The sequence below is a fragment of the Halichoerus grypus genome, chromosome 14 (genome assembly GCF_964656455.1).
Source record: "Halichoerus grypus chromosome 14, mHalGry1.hap1.1, whole genome shotgun sequence".
Taxonomy (NCBI): domain Eukaryota; kingdom Metazoa; phylum Chordata; class Mammalia; order Carnivora; family Phocidae; genus Halichoerus; species Halichoerus grypus.
Genome location: NC_135725.1, coordinates 68,588,434 through 68,602,953, shown reverse-complemented (window position 1 = coordinate 68,602,953; position 14,520 = coordinate 68,588,434). Strand labels below are relative to the sequence as shown.

The 14,520-nt window shown below is 36.9% G+C and overlaps 1 pseudogene; it reads left to right on the top strand.

Annotated features, from left to right (window-relative positions):
* Nucleotides 1-14,232: 14,232 nt before the first annotated feature.
* On the top strand, nucleotides 14,233-14,309 carry LOC118531881 (U4 spliceosomal RNA; annotated as a pseudogene).
* Nucleotides 14,310-14,520: the final 211 nt, after the last annotated feature.

Below are 14,520 nucleotides of genomic sequence, written 5' to 3'. Positions count from 1 at the left end.
CAAATGGGAGATGTCCATAACATTTTTAAAAATCTTAGTGTAGAGAACAGAAAACTGAGTGACTCTGGTGCGTTACTAATGGCCCACAGTTCCATAGGCATACTGACGCCCTATCCCTACACATGGCTTTCAATTAGATTCTAGTGCCTGATTCCAAAATATAAAGATCACAAGATATATGTGGAAAGCCTCCAAAATGAAAGACAGAAAGCAAAATTAACACAGAAGGAAAGCTATAACACAAGGAGAAAAAGAAAGCTTAAAAATATAATATCTTCATAACAATAAGAGAAGACATGACATCCATGAAGAAAAAGGAAAGGGACATTATAAAAAGAGAGCATGCAGGGAATAAAAAAGAAACACTAGAACATAATAATACAACAGCTAAAATAAAACATCCAGTAAAAATTGGAACATCTCAGAGTCCGGAAAGTCTAAAAGAATCTCCTAGAAAAAAGAACAATAAGCTAATGAGAGATAATGGGAGCTAACATAATGAGAAATTAGAAGAATAATTTAAGAGATCTAACCAATAAGAGTTTCAGAAAGAGGGAGTGAGAAAGTGTGTGTGTCTGAAAAACAGAGACCGACAACAGAAACTACCAAAGAAATAATACAAAAAATTTCCTAAAACCAATGGACACAAATTTACTTAAAGGCTATTCCTACCAATCAGTCCAAGTAATGGAAAAGGGTTTCAAAATACATCAAGAAATTTTAGTGTCTTAAAAATAAAGAAGATTCTGAAAACTTCCCGGAAGAAAAACAAAAACACAACAGATCAAGAATCAAAACAGATTGGACTCTCCAGCACCACCATGAATGCACGAAAAATACCCTTAAAATTCTGAGGGAAAAAATGGTTTCCAACCAAAAATTATATATAGAAGTAAATTCTCAATCAAATACAAGAGGAAAAAAAAAAACAACCCTCTTTCAGAAATACAAGTTTTGTTTTTTTTAAAAGATTTTATTATTTATTTGACAGAGAGAGACAGAGAGAGAGAGGGAACACAAGCAGGGGGAGTGGGAGAGGGAGAAGCAGGCTTCCCGCGGGGCAGGGAGCCCAATGTGGGGCTGATCCCAGGACCCTGGGATCATGACCTGAGCCGAAGGCAGACGCTTAACCAACTGAGCCACCCAGGCACCCCAGAAATACAAGTTTTCAAAAATAAAATGGTTTCACGTACTCTTTGTCAGTATTATACTGGAGTTATGTCCTACAGCAAAATTAGGGAAAAGGATGAAATGAGGTCCAGGAAAATGGGCTGAAACACAAGGGACCTGCAAAAGGAATTTCAGAATAGCAAGAAGTCATAGGATGTTTCTGCAGCAGGTTAAACATCAACTACTTGAGATTGGAGCAAGATGATGGAGACATATTTTTTTTTTTTAAAGATTTTACTTATTTATTTGACAGATAGAGACATAGTGAGAGAGGGAACACAAGCAGGGGGAGTGGGAGAGGAAGAAGCAGGCTTCCGGCCGAGCAGGTAGCCCAATGCGGGGCTCGATCCCAGGACCCTGGGACCATGACCCGAGCTGAAGGCAGACATTTAACGACTGAGCCACCCAGGTGCCCCAATGGAGACATATTTTTAGAAAGGAAATTATAGATCACCTAAAGTGTTCAAACCATTAAGAGTTTTATCACTCTGGCAGAGAATTTGGTCATAGAGACTTCTGTACATAGAATATTAAGCAAACCCCCAAAGGAGGTAATTAACTCCAGGGAAAACAAAAAGTCGAACCAGAAAGAAAATCTAAACTATGTACAATACTTACTGAGTTGTGGGTAATATTTATGTAATATTGATGTAAAAGTGAATACAAATTTAGCCCAGACTTATTATATATCTATACTGAAAGGATGATCAAAGAGAACTGAATGGGTCTGTAGAGACAGGGTGGAATGGGGGAATATGGAACAAGACCTAAATCTTCCTCTTATCTCATAGGAAATTGAGAATAATTCCTGAAATTAAAAAATGAAGAAGTAGTAAAGAAGCATATAATTTAGAAACACAAAATTAAATAAACTAAATATTAGAAGAAACCATTTAAAAAGTTGAGCACAGTTACCTTTGCATACCAGGTTTGGGAGGGGAAGAAAGAGAGAGAAATTCTATTTTTTGCTAATAATCCTTGTTGTCATAGTGGAACTTTTAAACTGTGCATATGTATCATTTTGCTAAAAAGTAAAATAAATACTCAAAAGATATGAACTAGAAAAGCAAAAGAAATTCGAAAGATTAATAAGCATATGAAAAGATGCAAAACATCAATAAATAATCAAGTATTCAAATCTAAACAAGGAAATGTTTTTCACCTATTATATTGGTAACAATTTACAAAATTTATAATATCAAGAGTTAGTAAAATGCAGAAAAATGAGCACTCTTACAAAATGCTGGTAGAAGTATATAAATCAGCCTACTTCTTCTGAAAGAAAAATGGCAATTCATATCAAAATTTAAAACATGACTCTGATCCAGCAAATCTGTTTCTAAGGAAATCATGAGAAAACTTCAAAAATATGAATAGAAAGACAATTATTAAAGCATTGCTTATAATAGTGAATCTGGGAAACAAGCTAAATATTCATTCCATAGAGCATTTTTAAAACTAAGTAGAACATTTGTAAAATAGAAACTATGCACAATTAAAATGATATGTAGATTCACATTTATTGTCATTGAAAAGTGTTGGCAATATACTAAATTTTATGAAAAATGCAGGTAATAATCAGGTAATATCTCAATATTTAAATTTATTATCATTATTTTAGTTTCTAGAAGGCCCCTTCCTCCTCCATTATATTTTCTTTTAAAAGTTTTCTAACTGTTCCGTTTATTCTATTAGAATAACTTTAGAATTATTTTTTTATCACAGTCCTAAGTATAATGTATGATTCCATTTATCCCCAAACTAACTGTTTGTCCATCCATCCATCTTTCTACCTACTAACCTATCTACTTACTAATATAGAGTGCGGGATTATGTCTGAAGAGCGAGACAAAGAAGAGATATTTGCTTCCTGTTTTCTAACGTCTTCAATTGTCTTAATTTTTCTTTTTACAATGATAAAAAATTATTTTTGGAATCCTCTCCAAAAACAAAATTCTTTTCACTTAATTAAAACAAAACACAATGGGTATTTGATGATGGAGGCCTCTCGCACCCTGATTTCAAACTATGTAACAAAGCTATAGTAATCAAAACAGAATGGTATTGGCATAAAGACAGACACATAGATCGATGGAATGACAAGCCCAGATACAAACCCACACAAATATGGTCAATTAACTTACAATGAAGGAAGCAAGAATATACAATGGGAAAAGATAGTCTCTTTATTTATTTATATATTTATTTTTAATTTTTAATACATTCAATATTAATAAATATTTATATATTTATATAGTGTTGGGAGAACTGGACAGCCACATACAAATGAATGAAAACTGATCATCATCTTACACCATATACAAAAATGAACTCAGAATGGATTAAAGACTTGAATGTAAGACCTAAAACCATGAAACTTCTAGAAGAAAACATAGGGAGTAAGCTCCTGGACATCAGTCTTGGCAACGAATTTTTGGATCTGACTCCAAAAGCAAAGACAACAAAAGCAAAAATAAATAAGTGGGACTACATCAAACTAAAAGGCTTTCACACAGCAAAGGAAATCATCAACTGAATGAAAAGGCAACCTAGTGAATGGGGGAAGATATGTGCCAGTGATATATCTGTTAAGGAGTTAATATCCAAAAATATATAAAGAATTCATACAACTCAATAGAAAAAAAAATCAGATAAAAAGTGGGTAGAAGATCTGAATAGACATTTTTCCAAGGAAAACATACAGATGGTCAACAGGTACATGAAAAGATGGCCAACATCACTCATCATCAGGGAAATGCAAATCAAACCCAAGGAGATATCACCTCACACCTGTTGGAATGGCTATTATCAAAAAGATAGGAAATAACAAGTGCTGGCGAGGATGTGGAGAAAAAGGAACCCTTGTGCCCTGCTGGTGGGAATGTAAATTGGTGCAGCCACTATTGAAAACAGTATGGTGTTCTTTATTTTTTTTTTTTAAGATTTTATTTATTTATTTGATTGGCAGAGAAAGAGAGAGAGACAGCAAGAGAGGGAACAAGCAGGAGGAGTGGGAGAGGGAGAAGCAGGCTTCCCGCCGAGCAGGGAGCCTGACGTGGGGCTCGATCCCAGGACCCTGAAATCATGACCTGAGCTGAAGGCAGACCCTTAATGACTGAGCCACCCAGGCGCCCCAGTATGGTGGTTCTTTAAAAATTAAGAATAGAACTATCATATGATCCAGCAATTCCACTTTTAAAAATCTACCTGAAGAAAACAAAAACATGAATTTAAAAAAGTTTATGTATCCCAAGGTTCACTGCAGCATTATTTACAATAGCCAAGATATGGAAACACACTAAATGTCCACTGATGGATGAATGGATAAAGATGAGGTAGGTACATACAATGGAATACTACTCTGCCATCAAAAAGAATGAAATCTTGCCATTTGTAACAACATGATGGATCTTGAGGGCATTTTGTTAAGTGAAATAAGTCAGAGACAGGAAGACAAATACCATATGATTTCATTTATATGTGGAATCTAAAAACGAAAAACAAAACAAAACTCAAAAATACAGAGGACAGACTGGTGGTTGCCAGAGGGGAGGAGAGTTAGGGGATAGGTGAAAGCTGTGAAAAGGATCAAGAGGTACAAAGTTCCAGTCATAACATAAACCACAGGGGTGTAATAAGCCGTAGTATGGTGACTATAGTCAACAACATTGCAGTGCATATTTCAAAGTTGCTAAGAGAGTAAATCTTCAAAGTTCTCATCACAAGGAAAACAAAATTTGTTACTTTGTGTGGTGATGAATGGTGGGTAACTAGATTTATTTCAGATAAGTGATCATTTTGCAGTGTATACAAATATCAAATCATTATATTGTACACCTGAAACTCGTATAATGTCATAAGTCAATTATATCTCAATTTGCAAAAAGACATTTGGGGGACAATAGAGAAAACTCAAAAAAATGTTTCTAAAAATATTATCTCTTTATATATAAAAGACATTCATGGGGCACCTGGGTGGCTTTGTCAGTTGAGCGTCAGACTCTTGATCTCAGCTCATGTCTTGATCTCAGGGTTGTGAGTTTGAGCCCTGTGTCAGGCTCTACGCTGGGTATGGAGCCTACTTATAAACAAACAAATAAATAAAATCTTTCATTAAAAAAAAGACATTCATGCTCTGTGTAATTTGGGAAATATATATTATATCCTGAGCACTTCCCTATGTCTTCAGTATTTAAAACATAATTTAATGTCTATAAATTACTCCATTATGTTTAATTGTTTTATCCCCTTATTTTCAGATACTTAGATTTTTTAAATTAATTATAAATATTTTTTAGGAATATCATATAAAACTCTGCACAGCTGATAATTCTTTGGAATACATTTTTACAAGTGGAATTACTGGGACCAGGGGTATAAACTATTTTAGGCATTGTAATGTATCTAGCCAAATTGGTTTTCAAGAAATTTATACCAATTTATACTCCCAAAAGTGTCAGATGAGTGTCCATCTGATGACACCTTTGCTAGCATAGGTTATTTTCTTTTCTTTTTTTTTCTTTAAGTGTTTATTTATTTATTTGACAGAGAGAGCACAAGCCGGGGAAACAGCAGGCAGAGGGAGAGGGAGAAGCAGGGAGCCCGATGTGGGGCTCAATCCCAGGACCCTGGGATCATGACCTGAGCCGAAGGCAGATGCTTAACGACTGAGCCACCCAGGTCCCCCGCTAGCATAGGTTATGTTAAAAACCTTTGCTAATTTGATAAATTAAAATTATTTTATCTTTTTGGCTTTTTTTTTGATTGCCAGTAGAGAAGAATTTGTTTTCATATTTTTATTGTCATCTGTATTTCCTCTACTCTTTTTTATATACTGAGTAATTTTGGATTATATCATGGATACTATGAATGTCATACTATAGAGACTCTAGATTCTCTTGTGCTCTTCCAAAAAGTGTTGACTTCTTGGGGCTCCTGGGTGGCTCAGTTGGTTAAGCGTCTGCCTTCTGCTCAGGTCATGGTCCCAGGGTCCTGGGATCAAGCCCCGCATCGGGCTCCCTGCTCAGCGGGAAGCCTGCTTCTCCCTCTCCCACTCCCCCTGCTTGTGTTCCCTCTCTCGCTGTCTCTCTCTCTCTGCCAAATAAATACATAAAATCTTAAAAAAAAAAAAAAAAAAAAGAGTGTTGACTTCTTTAAGCAGGCAATTAACATGGCCTCAAACTGCAACTCTGTCCTTGGGCTGTAACTTAAATCAAGTCCAGTTATTTAGCCTTAACTAGTTGGCTTATAATCTGTTTTGTGCATGCATGGTTCAAAAGTCAACCAGATATCTGGGTAAAGTTATGCACAGAACTTAGGGCTTCCTTTCCTGGTTCTCTCCTTTCTAATATTCCCCCTAACCCTCACTTTCTAGCACCCATGGTTGCCTTAAACTCTGTTTACTGGTTATTCAAGAAAGATCAATTCCAGCTGTTATATCTGCATTTTAGCCAACCTGAATGACACAGACTAGGATCTGTCTTTTGGTTAAAAACCATACATACAGAGATACACACAAAAGGAAGAAAAATCACCAAGTGCTATTCTCTTTTTCCAGATATGAACTTTCCTTTAAAATCTGCCTGTTTGTTTACTCTTAACCCTTTAGATTGTTACTTTTTATATTTTTATTTTGGAATTTATAGTTGCTATCTGCAGAAAAGTAGTCTGATATTAGCTTACTTGGACATTACTGGAAGGAAAACCCCAGGACTACAGATCATTAATTTTCACTTCCACAAAGGTTTTCTTCCTCTTTTTTTAAAAAAAATATTTTTTAAGATGTGATAATTCCCAAGCATACCTCAAGAAAGCTAAGTTTCTCAAAATTCCAATCCTTCTCTTTGAACATATTTGGGGAATGTTTCCTACAAAAGTTGCTTCTGGTAACTAGAGCTGTGTAGTTAGCTTCAAGCATACACAGAAAACTACACCTGAGCTCATACTGAACAAGATAACAATGGCACTGGGGGACTACGGTGCCCAGAAACCAATTAAATCTGAGGTAGGAAAGGGATTTTCTTCAACTGGCTAATGGAGACCATAAGCAGAGGCTCTGACCACAGAGAATTCAATGCTGGCTTCACACTTTCTTCTAGAATTTGAACAAGGATCAATGACTGGGAGGACTAATCTAATCTGACTCCTTGATGGCTTTTCCATTTGCACTACTTCATGCTTAGCAATAATCACTCATCTATGATTCCCCAGCACAAGGAAATATGATACTTTGCAGCTAACAGGTATTTGTCAAGATTTCCATATTCCTTTCCACCTTGAAAGGATGTTAGAACTTATGTTTTTTTTTAACTCATCACTTTATTCATTAGAAACCCATAGTCCAAAATGGGGAAGAACCACTTAGGATAACCTAGGAAAGGGCAAAGCTGTAACTAAAATGCAGTTAAGTTGATTCTCATTCTTGCAAGCTGACTCAGCTACACATTCAGTGCTTCTTAGACACTGTGTTATATGGCATGTCCTCAACCTTTCTCAAGGTTAGACTCTACAGTGTTCTGAGTCAAAGAAAACAGTTTGTTCAGTGATGTGATCACAATCTCCTGAATTCAGCAGTATGACAGTGTGATCATTGCATTTAATGGTTGGCTGTTCTCCAAAATCAGATTGGCAAGTAAGGGCATGTGGTCTCTCTTGTAACTCTGCTCTCCTGGCATCCCCATCTTCTTCTTTCCCATTCCCATCTATGTGGCTCTGTGCTCTTGATCTGTGTGTATTTCATAGAATTCAGATGCAAAGGGACTAGTCAAGATGTAAGTCAAATTGCAAAAGGATCTGGCCGGGCCAAAATCAGGTTGGGTCTGAATGATAAACTTCCTTCCCTGTGAAGTGTTTTGGTTTTCCATATGCAATAATTTCAATCATTTCCTTGTCATCTAAAAATACAAGAACATGTTTTTACTCATCAGCCTTCCTTAATCATGCTACAGGAAATGGAACTGAGCCATTCAGTGAAGAAAAGCTTCTCCATGTTCAGAAATCCTTCCTTAAGACTTAGCTACCAGCTAGGTGGGACATCAAAGTCCTCAGCATGGAAAAGTCAGAGTAGATGTAGTTTCACATTTTAAGAGTTGAAAAAAAAATTAATAAATAAATAAAAACCCCTGCCTGTCTTCAATAGCCTGTAAGATCTCTCTTGTCTCCAGGCAGGGGAGACTCCTCAGGTGTTACCCACTCTATCATAGCATTCCTCATCTCTTCTTTTATCTTGTGCCCTTCTCCTCTTTCCAAGATCATAAATCAACAGAGACAGGTCCTCATTCTTCTTTAAAAGAAAAGGGGGAAAGTCTCGACTTCTCCTATTCTGTGGCAAAGTGAACAACCTGATAAATTGAACTACCTGCTTCTCAGGTAAAAACTGGAAAGATTTCAAAGCCCAAGTGGGCAATCTGCAGCCAGGAACCTCTGCAGCACCAGGACAAAGTCTTTTTCATGCTCCTCTCCAGGAAGGAAGCCCATGTGGTAAAATGGCAGATTGGTTCAAGAGACTTCAGATTCCAGAGAGGGGTCAGAGTCAAATCCAAGACTGTGTGACAGCTGAAACTGTCCATGATTTACTAATTGCTGAAGGCAGTGACCAGGCCATAAGGAGCAAAGGCCAAAGGGAAGGCTTGGTACCCACTGCTGGCATTAGGTTTCTGTCTAGAGGAGAAGACAGAAAACTGAAGAACATTTGGAACTAATTAGCAGGAGTAAGAAAACTTAAGGCTAAGAGGTGGGGGTGGGGTCAGGACTGTACTGTTCCTTAAAATAAAAAAATAGTTGGTCAACTTCACCAAAGGCTCTGCTTCTCCTTATCTTTCTTGTCCTTAACATAACTTATGCATAGCTGATTAAAGTACAGCCTCATCTCTCAGCTTCCTGCAATATTAAGAATCTTATCTGCAGAATAAAACAGCTTAAAAAAATGAAAGGAATCAGCAGATATTACTGTTTTCCTTACGGATGGTCTGAACCTGGGAATGTGGGAGATGTCAAGGAAAGGGTTGAATTTTAGAGTCAGGCTGACATGAACTCAAATCTTCACTACCTACAAGCTATGTGACCCTGAGAAAGTTAGGTATCTTCACTGAACTTCTGTCTTCTCATCTTCAAGTCAGTCAATACCACTTCCTTCACAGGGCTGACATGAGGATAAAATGAGATAAAATATGAAAAGGCCTCCCACTGTGCTCAGCACACAGCTGCGCTCATTAACTTTTCTTTCTGCCTATAAAAAACATTACAAATACAATAAAAGTCATGTTTATCATTTCTGTCAGCCCAGAAACCAAGGCATACCATGAAGCCACAGTACTTAAAACAGTGTGGTACTGTTCCGAGAATAGGCAGGTAGATCAATGGTATAGAATGGGAATCCAAAAGATTGTCTTATGCATAGGCAAAAATAAGATCGAGTAGAATTAAAGGCCCATATTTAGGAAAATAATTCTAATTTTATGCCAAGATACTGAAGGACAATAACAAGATGCTGGAGTTGAGAAGAGTTTCTTAAAATCAGTTATGTGCAGCAAAAATAGAAAAAGAATGAAATTTGAAAATGAACAAAGGTAAAAGACAGCTGACAATCTGGGAGGAAATAGTCACAGCTGTAAAATATTCAGATACAAAACAGACCAAGGATAAACATCTAAAGCCTTCAAATAATTCTTACATATCTATTAAAAAAGTCTAAAAACCAGTGATAGAGTTTATGGGATGCAAATAGGTAATTACAGAGATGAAATCAGAATTGCCCTATGAAAAACGGATCTGCCTCATTAGTAATCAGAAAATATAAATTAAAATAGCAATGAATTACTATTATGCTACCAGTTTGACAAAGATTAAAAAGTTTGATAATATCAAGTGTACACAAGCAAGGGCAGGGCTGGGGGTGGGGAGAGTAAAATTAAATGTAGCTGCTCACGACCTTGAAATTAGTACAATCAATCTGAAGGGCAAGATGGTGGTATCTATTAGATTACCCCGCAATTTCTTTCTACATATCTGTTCTGGATAAAGACTTGCACATACACAAAAGATATGATGTAATATTGTTTGTAATATGAAAAAAATTTTTTAATACTTATCCACAGATAAATAGATGAAAGCAATTCCACGAACACAAAGAATTACTACAAAATGTTCAAAGGAATCAAGTAGATTTCCACATATTAACATGAATCACAAAAAAAAAAATGAGAAACCAGTATTTTATATTTCTTCCAATACATAGATATGTATGAAAATTATAAAGAATTTTGGAAACTCTTTCATTAGACAGATTCATCAGAGTATGCTCTTAGCACTGTTTGGTGGGAGGACATCAATATGGAGACAGGAGAGTTCAGGAGACTATAGTTTCTTCTATAATGGTCTAAAAGTTTTAAGTTACAACTGATTTATTGTTTGCATAAATTTAAAAATCAATACATAAAAATACTTTAAAAAGATGCAAATATCCCAAAAATGTTCACAGGGATTAATTTTGAGGAGGCAAGGAGAGAGTATGGATTATTGTTTCTTCTTTGAACATCCCTTATACCTTAAAAAAAATTTCCCAAAGAGGAAAATGATCACCACTATTTATGAGTATCATTATACAATGATACTCATAAAATCCCTGATAATGGCACTAGACACCAAGCTAAACTGGTTTAGCAAAAACTGTTCTTGCCCAGTTTTGCAAGTACGATCTCATTTAACTCTGTGTTAACCCTGTGAAGTAGGTAGATACCTACTATTGATAGATAAGGAAATTGAGACTCCAAGAAGCTAGGCAATTTGCCCAAGCTCATGCAACTACAAAGTCACGGAGCCAATAGTCAATCATACGTCTTTGAATACCAAAGATAATACTTCTCTCACCATATTAAAGTTACCTTAACACAAGTGTTACATGCTATTTTTTTTTCACAAATTATAAAGTTGCTTCACTATGAAATGAATTTGAAATCTAGGGAAGAGATAAATAAAAACAAGTTCTAAATATATGTAAACATTTTAAAGACATTTGTGCATTTAAATATAGGAGTTAGACTAACCTATTTAGGAGAAGAATATTACTGATCCCCAATAAGGCTAGTGTATAGAAAAGCCATTTGCACAAAAAGGAAATATCCTTTGTTCAAACATAATATTCTTACACAGTGTTATAAAGCAGCATGGGATTCCACAGAACCAACTGTTAGCTAGAACTGTATTAGGATTTCAACTTAAACTAGCCCAAGACAATGAGAATTTATTGCCTTACATAACTAGTTTCACGCACATCTGCATCCAGGGGTTTCAAAGACGTTATTAAATCTCAGTCTCTCTTTTTCTCTCCTTTTCTGTGTTGTCTTTATTTTTTTTTAAAAGATTTTTATTATTATTATTATTTATTTATTTGACAGAGAGAGAGACAGTGGAGAGGGAACACAAGCAGGAGGAGTGGGAGAGGGAGTAGCAGGCTTCCTGCCGAGCAGGGAGCCCGATGCGGGGCCCGATCCCAGGACCCTGGGATCATGACCCGAGCCGAAGGCAGATGCCCAACGACTGAGCCACTCAGGCGCCCCTGTGTTATCTTTATTTTTAAGTATGCTCTAGGCAAGTGGTAAATATATATAACTTTCAAGTTCTCAAGTTTCCATGAATATACTTCCTGCAATCTCAAGAAAAAAAGAGACCCTCTTTCCCTCAATGTGAATCTCTGAGAAATAAGTTGGCCATACCACGGCAATCTCTGTATCTAGTCCTGAATCTTTATTACCTCCCTTTAGCCCCAGGAATGATGGACTCAGTCCTACTCAAACCGAAGGGGCTGAATTGGATTATTGTAGAATGGGTAAAGAGAGATTAACCAACCAAAGAGTTCTGGGCAAAAAAAAACATATTAACACAATATAGTCACTGCTTTGATGGTATTAGAAGTGTGTGGCCACTGAAAAGCCAGCAAGCTAACCTACGGAAGAGGGGAGACATTCACAAACAGCTACCTCATAGGGTTCCCCTGAGGATAAACAATAGTTGGAGAGAAAATGTACCTAACGCAGCTAGCAGATAGAAAGTGTCTTATATATTTGTTTCCTAATTGATTAATCAAAGGTAGGTGCTTCCGAGTTACTTCTATCATCTCATCCCAGAGACTTTATCAGTTAGCAAGTCCAATGGAATAATACAGCAATTCTATTGAATGTGAAATAGAATTGGGAGCCCGTTTCCAGTCATCCCTTGTAAGTCTACTGAAAGCAGGGGGCTGTGTGACCTGGGAGTCTTCACAACCACAGTAACAAAAACCATAGTAACTAACGTTTATTGCATGCCAACCATGTGCCAAGTGGTCTGCTAAGTGTATAACATGCATTTTTTCATGTAATCTTCACTATAACTAATGAAGTAGGTATTATTATCATTTCCATTTTACAGATGAAGAAACAGATGTAGCGAGGCCAAGTAATTTGCCCAAGGTCAAGAGAGTGACAAGGCTTGGACTCCCACTTGGTTGTGTTTGACTCGAGAGCCTGAGCTCTTAACCATGCATTGTTCTGTCTCACACTGCCCTGCGCGGCCTCATAATACCCCGAGGAGAAGACTCAACATGAAATAGCATTTGGCTGCATTCCAATCAGTCAACACATTCATCACTAGATGCACAAAGAGAGCAGGTAGGTTGGATTCCCTGTGAACAAAACAATTCAGGCATATACATGCACTGACCTCTAACTCAATTTGGAGATTTAGAATCTCCATCTTGAAGACTTTCCTAACATCTCAGCTGCTGTATTTAATGGGACCTTTTGTCGATGTGGTCAAGAGGGATCAAAGAGAATTTTATCTTTTTAGTTTCTTTTCCTTTCATTTAAAAAATTATTTAACCATAATGGTTCTGGAGCTATTTCTTGTTGGCAAAATTATGGAGCTGCGTACTGATTCAGAGACGTGTTGGGACGCTGGGCACAGATGGCTTTAATTATTTGGGCAGCCATTGACAGATGTGACGGTCTAGGTTTCTGCTGCCTTGGACAGGTGTAAGCTATAGGATTGACCCAGAGGGAGTTGTGGAGAGCCAGAATTGGATAGAGCCCTGTGATGGCCCTTTATTTGGTCTTAATCCACCCCTAGGTACGTAGTTATCATATTTCTTTGCCTCAAGGCATGGCCAAGTCAGTCAAAACCATCAAACCAAGTTTGTGTGCAGAAAAGAAACTCTCAAAGAGAGAAATACACTGTTAGCAATTGGTCCCAAACTCTGCTCAATATTTTTACTCAGAAACCTTCCTTTTCATTAATCATGGTTTCATAATCAAAAGGATCTATGTATATATCCTTCCTTCTGGATCATAACAAGCATGTTCACTTCTCTGATTATAGTCCACACAAATAATTTCGAAGACCTGAATGTCAGCCTGTGAAAACCTTCATAATTTTGTTCAGTGAATTTACTAAGTTATGAAGAGTAGGAAGATAAAGCTGACATATTCCCTGCTTACTTAAGAAGCTATTGAGCATTTAGGAGGGGGCTTCTGACCTTTGAGCTAATAAGAATAAGAGACAGCACTTACTGTGTCAAGCCACTGTTCTAGGCTCTGGAGATGCAGTAGTGATCAAAACAGCCATTTTCCCCATGGAGCTTCCATTCTAACTGGGTATATGGACTATTAAAAAGCCATTTCTTTCTCTCTCCATATATGTATATACATACATACACATATTGTGTGTGTACACATATATATGTATTACATGGGGTGGATTGTGGTATACTAACTTTTACAACAGATTATATCTAAGAAATTATGTCTAGCTGTGTATGTGAATTCAACAGGAACTCTGTAGAGGAAAAACTATTTAAGCAGGGCTGAATATAAGGGAGAGATCACCAAGTGGAAAAGTAGAAGAAAGTATTCTAGGTCCTCATAATTCTTCGTTTGAAAAAGCAGAGTTCTGACTTAGTACCTATAATGGGCTGAAATGTGTCTCCCTAAATTCATACGTGGAAAGCCCAACCCCCAATACCTCAGAATGTAAGCGTATTTTGAAATAAGATCTTTAAAGAAGGAAATGAATTAAAATGAGACCATTGGGAGCTTTGCGCAGTGGCAGTATCGTAGTCATTGAGGTTTACCCAAGGCACGATTATTGCTAATTGAAAATGAGACCATTGGGGAGGGACCTAATTCAGTAGGACTGGTGTCCTTAGTAACAAACTATAGAAATGATCCCTGTGTCCTTAGAAGACGAAGAGATGCCCTGGATACTTGGCACAGAGAAAGGGCCATGTGAGGACACAGTGACAATGGGGCCATCTGCAAGTCAGAGAGAGAGAGAGCCCTCAGGAGAAATCATCAACCCTGCCAGCGCCCTGGATCTTGG